The sequence below is a fragment of the Periplaneta americana genome, chromosome 3 (genome assembly GCF_040183065.1).
Source record: "Periplaneta americana isolate PAMFEO1 chromosome 3, P.americana_PAMFEO1_priV1, whole genome shotgun sequence".
NCBI lineage: Eukaryota > Metazoa > Arthropoda > Insecta > Blattodea > Blattidae > Periplaneta > Periplaneta americana.
Genome location: NC_091119.1, coordinates 116,587,962 through 116,597,579, shown reverse-complemented (window position 1 = coordinate 116,597,579; position 9,618 = coordinate 116,587,962).

Genomic DNA, 9,618 nt, shown 5'->3' with positions numbered 1-9,618 from the left:
AATTACTCATTTATTTATGAAAGAGATCACCGTTATGGATTTGTGTCAAATACCAGAAATTATTATTTAATTGTGACAAAGAACAGAATTTCATGTCAAGTTGCCATCCGAAGAATCAATCAATCTTCTTAATGTAGCCAGCTGTTTGCTTACAACATAAAGTCCACTATAGTCCACTGTAGCCATCCGAAGAATGAAAAACAAATTTTCATGGTGTTGTATCACTATGAAAATTTGGCGTTAAAATTTTCATAGTGATACAACACATTATAGTGAACACAGAACAACTATGAACATGAAGTGGGGCTAGATGTGGGCGCTATTCTGCAATCAGACACACACTAAGATTGCTGCAACATTATCTTGTTAATGAACGTGCTAGCTTGCTGTGGCAAAGTCTTTTTATTCCCTTTTTTATGCATGTAACATTTATTACATATAGGACTTTTTTTGCTAATGCCATAAGAAAGAGCTTTTTTTATCGAAACTGACTGTCCAAACCTCATGTCTGTATGATTCTCGGCTGGCGAGATAAGACTGCTCTAAAAATACAGCGACCCTTATTTTGCTAAACCAAAATGTAACAACTGTGACTGCGTTTCACAATTACTCAAGGAAGGATATATGGCAAGATTTGTCTGGAAGAGAAGCCCTCAAAGTACCTGTAGGAAAAGGTGGCAGACTTGTCATGTCATGCAGGTTCAGCAAAAATCAGTTTCACATCCGAGAGTATTTTTCAACCAAAAAACAAAGTTTCTGATTATCATTCTGAAATGAATGCCGACACATTGAAAGAATGGTTTGTGAACACATTTTTAAATTACTTGGAAGAGAGTTCTATCATAACTGTGCCATCGTTAGAGATTATTAGACAATTGCCCAACACAAATTATCCAAAAGAAATTAAGTCCGACTTATTAACCCACATTACTACTTAAAACTTGGGGAAAAAATTATGAATTAAACCAGCCAGTTTTAGAAGTGGACCACGAAGTTATCCACTTGCCTCTGTATCATTGCCAATATAAGCCTGTTGAGCTTCTTTTGAGAACACTTAAGCTAAACATAGTACAATTAAATAATAAATTTCGACTTGCGGACTTTGAGCGGCTCACAAACAAAGCAATCAAGAGAATTACGAGGGAGAACTGGGTATTTTGTGTCGCACATGCCGAAAAGTTACAAGAAGAGGATTTTCATGAATTTGCAAAGATATCGTTCAGAATCTCATTATAAATCTTAGGGACAGTGAATCTGATACTGACATGAGTGAACATGAAGTAAAAGATGACGATGTTCTAGCAGTTCCCTTTTAATGCCCTTTATCTGCTTCTGTAAATAAAGTCTAATTGTTGTATTTGTTATGTTTTATTTTTTAAGTGCATGTTTTATACTTTATATTTTTATTAAATTTATGACTTTATTCACCAAAGATTTTGTGCAACTAAAGTAAACAACACATTGAGTAAATATAAGCAAACTAAGAAAGGAGTGCCACAAGGCTCGTAGTCAGTCCAACACTGTTCAACATTTTCATCAATGACCTTCCCACGTATCTATCTAAAATAGAGGAGATAAAAACGGCACTTTATGTTGGTGACGTTATTTGGATCTCAGTACCAAACACTGAGAGAGAGATATTATCACATAAAATGAACCAAATGATAAAACGCCTTGAAGAGTGGTCACACCAAAATCTGATTGAAGTAAATTCTCAAAAAATATGTTACCAGATTTTCTCTTTATGTTATTCTAATCCAGAAATAGACATAAAAATTGGAGGAGAAAGTATAAAACAGAATGAACAACCTAGCTATTTGGGTGTTACTATGGACCAGAAATTAAATTGGAAGTCTCACATATACGAAACTGTTGAAGAAAGCAAAAAATAGAATCAACAAAGACTTGCTGGTAGCAAATGGGGCTGATCAAGGACAGTCCTTAACAACACACATATAAAACTTGCATAAAACCACTCTTAACATAGGTGGTGTCCACACCTGTGGAGTAATGGTCAGCGTGTCTGGCCGTGAAACCAGGTGGCCCAGGTTCGATTCCCGGTCGGGGAAAGTTACCTGGTTGAGGTTTTTTCCGGGGTTTTCCCTCAACCCAATATGAGCAAATGGTGGGTAACTTTCGTGCTGGACCCCGGACTCATTTCACCAACATTATCACCTTCATCTCATTCAGACCCTAAATAACCAAAGATGTTGATAAAGCGTTGTAAAATAACCTACAAAAAAAAAACATAGGTGGTAGTAAGGTAGTTATGACTACACCCAATAGTACTGGGTGGGCAAAATAAAACTGGCCTGGAAAATCGTCGGACTTTGTTCCAGGCTTTCCTGCATTCGAGCAATATTTTCTGGTGTTCGAACTCTTCGGATAGTTACGGTTTTTATTTGCTACAGAGCCTGTTTCACCTCATTTTGCCAAAAAGTTTTGCATTGCAGGCTTTGCAGGAGATTTTGCCAGAACACGTCCAGTCTGAAACTCTTGCGAAAACAGTTCTGCACACCTTTTCCATGAATTGTGCTTCACATAACACTCGACAATGAACACGCGTGGTTTATCGTGAGCACCATTTTGTGTTGCATTCAACTGGCCACTAAACACGTCTGCTCCTCTCACTCACTCAAGCTACAGTGAAGCTCGGGACAGAGCATGTGGCAGATACACATGCGCGGACATGTGACAGCAACCTATTGTTGCATCGAAATCACGGTTTCCTGCATTGTCAGGGTCATTTCCGCGTCAGTCTTATACATATAAATTCATAAATTTTTTTATATTTTTTTCGCAGGCCAGTTTTATTTTGCCCATTCCATATTAATAAATGAGAAGTTGTCCAAAACCAAGCACTAAGAATTATAACGGGAGGGGTTAAATAAACACCTTTACTGTCCATGAGAATTCTTACTGGAACAGAACCTATTGTAAGAACTGACAAAAGGAGGTTCTGCTGCAATATGAAAACATGATTCGACTGCCCAATGATCCAAAACGGTTACAGTATGGTAATAAAGATAATGACAATAGCAGACAATTGAAAACACAGCTGGTTTTATTAAAAAAGTTCAAGACCTAAGATTGCAACATGATCTACCAAGAGCTGATGCTGATAAGCTTATTTACCCATTGTCACCAATAGCACTTTCACAAGTATAATGTGAAACAAAACTGATTGAGAGTTTCACGAAGAACGAAATAGATGAACTATCCACGAGAACCACAGCAATAGATACAATACACCTGTGATATCCTGCTGCTGCCGCCACCACCATCACCACCGCCACTGTGCCACTGCCACTGCCACTGCCACTGCCACCGCCACCACCACACGGCACTGATCAGAAAGAAAACTTCTTCTTCTAATCGAAAATGAATTTAGTTGTTGCCTACCAGTCCAACAGAATGCTTCAGGAAGAATGTTAATTTTTAATTTTGGTAAATAGTGAGAATACAGTAGAGCATCGATTATCCGCATACCGATCAACCGAAACATCGGTTAACTGAAAGCATTCCAGTTGACAAATTCAAATTTGCGCACACGCCATGTAGAAGTTTTGCTAGCGATGTTTGCGAGATTTAGCGGCAAAAAAACAAGTCTCAGCTCTGAAGCAAAAAAAAAAATTGGACTTTTTTTCGTAAACTGTAGGCCTACTTTAATGACCATTTTGAACTTGTCAAACTAGGCTAGTCCTCTGTGTTATTTGTAAGACATGTGATACAAAATATAATGTACAGTTTTGTGTTTAATATCAGTGTTTCTTTGTTTTCATACTGCTCCTATGACACCGGTACAATTTGTTTTCATAAATGATCGGTTATCCGAACACCCCCCGTCCCCAATTGTTTCAGATAATCGATGCTCTACTGTAGTTGTATTGGCATAAATATGTTTGGAGCACATGAAACTATTTAAAAATTTTGTGTAAATTTTTTTTCATAGATATCATATTGATGAATAAAGCCTCCAGGATATAGCTACACAAATTTTAATTTCATATTTGTTAATTGTAAATCACCATTTGCTTAGTTTTACGAATGAATAAGTAAATTATTGAGTTTTCGGGATGGCTGCTAAAAAAAAAAAAAAAGAAAACTTAACTTAACTTACTTATAGTTTTTAGAGAACCCAGGAGTTCATTGCCACTCTTACATAAGCCCGCCATTGATTCCTATCCTGAACAAGATTAATCCAGTCTGTATCATCATATCCCATCTCCCTCAAATCCATTTTAATATTATCCTCCCACCTACGTCTCGGCCTCCTCAAAGGTAAGAAAACTCAACTAAGTGGAAATACTGTTTTTTATATACACAGTCTTTCATAAGTCTGTGAAACATTTTAGAATTTCATCACAAAGAAATTACAAATTGGTACACAGAGAAATTAATTACGTGGCTGTACCCAAACAGTATTTCTTATTATAGGGCAGCTATCCCTTTCTGGATTCTCTCTCTCTCTCTCTCTCTCTCTCTCTATATATATATATATGTATATATATCTGTGTGTGTGTGTGTGTGTGTGCACGCGCGTGCTTAAATGCGACAGGCTCATGTCAGTAGATTTACTGGCATGTAAAAGAACTCCTGCGGGACAAAATTCCGGCACATCCGGCGACGCTCATATAATCTCTGCAGTTGCGAGTGTCGTTAAATAAAACATAACATTAGAACCATAGTGGGCCAAGTGCCTTTACTGAAACCATAGAAAACAAGGGTTAAAATAAAGTTATCACCATAATTCAATGGAAACATAGAGCAAGTAATATAAAGTATACAATCTTCATTAAACTATGGTATTCACTTAGCTTAACCCTTGCTTTCTCCGTTTTTAATAAATGGCACTTGGCCCACTATGGCTCTGAACCGTGTGTGTGTGCGTGCGTGCGTGCGTGCGTGCGTGCGTGCGTGCGTGCGTGCGTGCGTGCGTGCGTGCGTGCGTGCGTGCGTGCGTGCGTGCGTGACAAGCTATTTTATTTGGTCAGTAATTTTAATCACACCTGTCTTGAACCATTTTAGAGTCAAAGAGGATAATGCAAGTCATTGAGAAGTTCTGTATTTTGTTACGATATTCTTTAAAATTATGCATGAAAATATTTTTTCTGTATATTAAATACAAACAAGAAGTAGGCTTACTTCCTTTCGTAACTCAGGCAAGAATCTCTGCATAAACTGCAAATAACTGTGGCCAGTCAAAATTTAAAATATATGACTCAATGCTGAACAAAATATTTATGGTGAAATGTACATTGGCTGCCTACTCACCAGGCTCCCATCTCACACGTTTAAGCCTGCATCTCAAGCTGTTGTCACAGACCCTATGTTTTCTATATAAAAATACTCTAGGGCACTCCCTGCTTCCAGTATAATTTGGCATGATTAATTAGATTCATCCTATATAATTCTCATCCATAAGAAGGGAGATCTTCACAATTACCAAAGTCCGGATTTTGCTGGACATGTCCTGCTTTTTAATATTTTGTGGTCGTCCGGTCAGCTTTTTATGATAAAGCCAAAATGTCCGGCTTTCTGCCTTTCAACAACATAATGTACCAAATATTGAAATATAGTACATATATAAGATAAAATCTGAGATCAAAAGTATGTGTTCTGTCGTTATATGAAAAATATGCATTGAATGAATTCTGTGCTCTAAAAGAATTTGTTTTGAAGCAAGCTGAAGCATTTTTCTTGGAAACAATAGATTTTCAGTGGAGTATATTTTTTGAACAGGTTGTAAATATTAAGTGTTTCCAAACTTTGCTGTATATGTAAATTCTTTTTTTTAATAATTGCACAAAATGCCAATGTTGAAAGGATATTTTCACTAATCAATATCCAATGATCACGTGAAAGGAACAGACTATCAGTAGAAGCAGTAAAGGGTACTGGTATTGTAACAGTGCAATATAATTTGAAGCATTTTACATGTAAAGAATTTCACCCTGTTTATTGAAATCCCCAAAGCTACTGGACATTTCCTCTTCACAGGAGTATGAACAATGCAATTGTAAGCTTAATAACAATGAATATCTTTGGTACCGTGTTTGCCTATTGTTTTTTTGTTCTCAGGGAATGAAAAGGAATGTAATGTGTTGTCAGGCTTTTTTTTTTTTAAATGCCCTGCTTTTGAACATTTTGATCTGGTCACCCTACCAAAGTACCATATATCATTGCTAAATACAACATACAAAGATTTTTCTGCATAATTATTTGACAGAATAAGATCTTTTGCCGAACAAATTATTGCGGATTATGAAAATGAATTTTGCCAAGATCAGTTTTGTATTATAATCGTATAATTAAGCTTAGCAATGAAAAAGTCTGGGAGTACAATCAAGATTTCCATCACCTATTTATTGTTTTTGATAACTCATAATACCACTCCACTCCATACAACAAGAAAGTTTACAGAAGATTATGATGGAATTCGAAATACTTTCAGAAATTAATTACTGTACATTATGCAGATACGTATAGCAGACACAGTAAGGTAGAGTGGTAGCAAATGGTATAGTATCAGAACCATTTCGAAACAAAACAGGACTAAGACAAAGGGATGCCCTCTCCATTGGAAAAGGTGATTAGATACTATCTATGGACATAAATAAATGTATGGTAGCCTACCTATGCAAAATAAAATATTTGCATGGCTGACATCATATTCATTGGAAATAAGAAAGCTGTTTGTAGAATTGATTGACACAGCATCAAGTATTGGTTTAAATATTAATTAAAGTAAAACAAAATATACAATGATGTCGAAGAGAAATCTGCTGCCTAGAAATTTTAAAATTAAAAAACTATACTTTTGAAACGGTTGCCCAATTTGTCTTTTGTATAGGTATGTTGTTTTAATTAATAGATGCAATGACAGAAAATACGAGTTCTGAAATAGATTGCACAATGCAAACAAGGCTTTCCATTCTGTGCAAAAATTATCTTATAAATTTCCAACATTAAATTTTGAGCTAATTGCAACAATAATCTAGCTGGCACAGAGATTTGGAGCCTGACAAAAAAGAATTGATGGTATTTTAAAATAAACTATTAAAGAGGAAGATTTTTGGTTCAGTCTTTGATTGAGTGGGATATAAGTCGAAAATTAGAAGTAACAATGATATCCATTAATTATTATAATATAGCTCAATCACAAATATAGTAACTGCGTAAACAGATTATGATGTGCAGGACTCTTGATGCACATGGATGGCAGCGTAAGTGTTAAAAAGATATACTGGAGCATTCAAATGCAAAAGACCTCTAGAAAGACAGGAGTAGATAGAAGGATGAGACACAAAAGAGTAGGCTACATGGAGCAAGGTGTTTGTAATTATTGGAAGGGCCTAGCAATGAACAGAACAAATCGGAGGCATTTTGTGGGATCAGTGCAAAGTCGACATGTACCATGATTAGGGTGACCAGATGCTCCTTTTTTAACGAGATTGTCCCTTTTTTTTTTTTAGCCTTTTGTCACCTGTCCCAAGAAAAGTATGCTCAGAATGCCAAATGTCCCAGTCTTTTAAAATGGCATCCCGATTCCCCAAATTATTGTTGAAATATTTATTTTTCTTTTATTTTATTTAATAATCACATAAAACATTGATTAATTCTTTATTGTTTTCTCAGATGTCACCGTAATAAATTCAATAAATGCCATGTTAATCACAAAATATAATTTCAAAAATGTGTCTTGCATGGAATTCTATAGTTTCCTGAAGGAAAGGCCAACACTTCTAGAGCAAATTCACACATCTAAGAAATTTGATGCAGATTGTACAGTTCATCTTCATGGAGAATGTTAAAATAGTTACAAACTAATATGAGGCAAAAATGTTTTTATGAAACAAGTTCAGAATACAGTCAGTGACATGAATATAATGTAAGGTTCAATTAACCTGAAGTATTTTTACACAGATAAGTTAACCTAATTAATCCAGACAATTGCAATATAAACAAATAGTTAACAGTGACTTAAGCCAAGTATCCATGCTACTCTATTATGTATACTTGCATAATTATTAGGCCTATAGCCTAGTTATTGTAAACAGTGTAGTATTTACTACTTTAAAATAAATAAAACTGGACCTTATTGGTCACTGACATAAAAATACAAGTAATAATGAATGTTTAGATAAAATGTTGATTCATGTCAATTTTAATGTGTCCCATTTTTTTTTATTTTGGGAATCTGGTAACCCTAACCATGATACATGATTGATTGATTGATTGATTGATTGATTGAAAATCAAAATGAAGTATGGAAATAAAAATTACGTATTCATATACGGTACCGTACTGCTAATTAAATAGTACAGAAAAAACAATGTAGTGAAGATAATATATTTTATGTTGTATGTATTTAAAACATGATTTCTTTGATTTTGATCGTTTGCCACTTGCAAAATGATGTTGCTAATTCTTCTTTTAAGTAAATGACAGAAATATTTCTCGTGTAATGAACAGAAATGGAGTACGGTACTGGTAGATTAAGTGCGGAATTCATGAGATAATTGACTATTATAGTGATATGTAGGAAAAGGTTAAATGTATTGCCAGACAGTCTCAATGAAATATTTTGATGATAGAAAACTTAAGAGTATACTAAAATCCTTAGAATAACCACCTTTTGGAGAAAACCTGGTGGAATTTCCGCATACAAAGCTTAATTTTTATATTAAAAGAAAGTGCTATACGGAAATATCCATGTACACATTTATGATTTAGTATGAACATTTATAACTTTCTGGTATTTGACAACATTCCACAATATCTTTACTCATATTTACTTTTCTGTCTTTATGATTCGTTCAGTTACACATGTTTTAAATAATTGTTATTTTGTGTTAGGCGCATGGTCATACACATACAAACACAAAGTGGCATATTCAGGTATGGGAGAGAGAGCATAATTTTATTCTAAGCTAGACCTAAGGACACATAATGTTTGGTTATTTATCTTTACGGTATTTGAATTAGTTTTGGAACCAAAGTCAGTGACTTTTAAAAGAATTTTGTCTTTTGTCTTCGTTAGAATGGAGAAGTGCAATACCTCCTGCATTCTTTTAATACTGTCTATACCCTTCTGTTGCCACATCCTGACTATACCAGTACCTTTGTGTATATGTATATGTGGTGTATATATTCCGTGGGATATTGCTAAAACTACGACTTTTTCATAAGATTGTTAGTTTTAATTCTGTACTGAACTATTTTTTGTGAAGTTCTTGCTAATTAGTTTCATTGCTCAGACAATAAATTGAGATTGCTGTACAGGAAGCCAAAGACGAAATTGTGAATTTAATAATTATAACTTATTTATTATTTTAAGACAATCTATTTCATATATCACAATTTTTAATAGCAATTTCCAATTTGTGATGGTAACTAGTTTCACACTTGGTAAAAGTTGATAAAAAGATGTTTATAAATGACTGGTGCAAAGAATCTGGAAGAGAATATGACGATGTAGATATGTTCAAGTAAATTTTACTGATAAGCAAATTGTGTTGTATTTTTATTGTCCTTATATCGTATTGGTTTTAATTCGGTAGATTAAGAAATTTAAAAAATGCAAACAAAATATACAACTGTATACTGGTACATTAT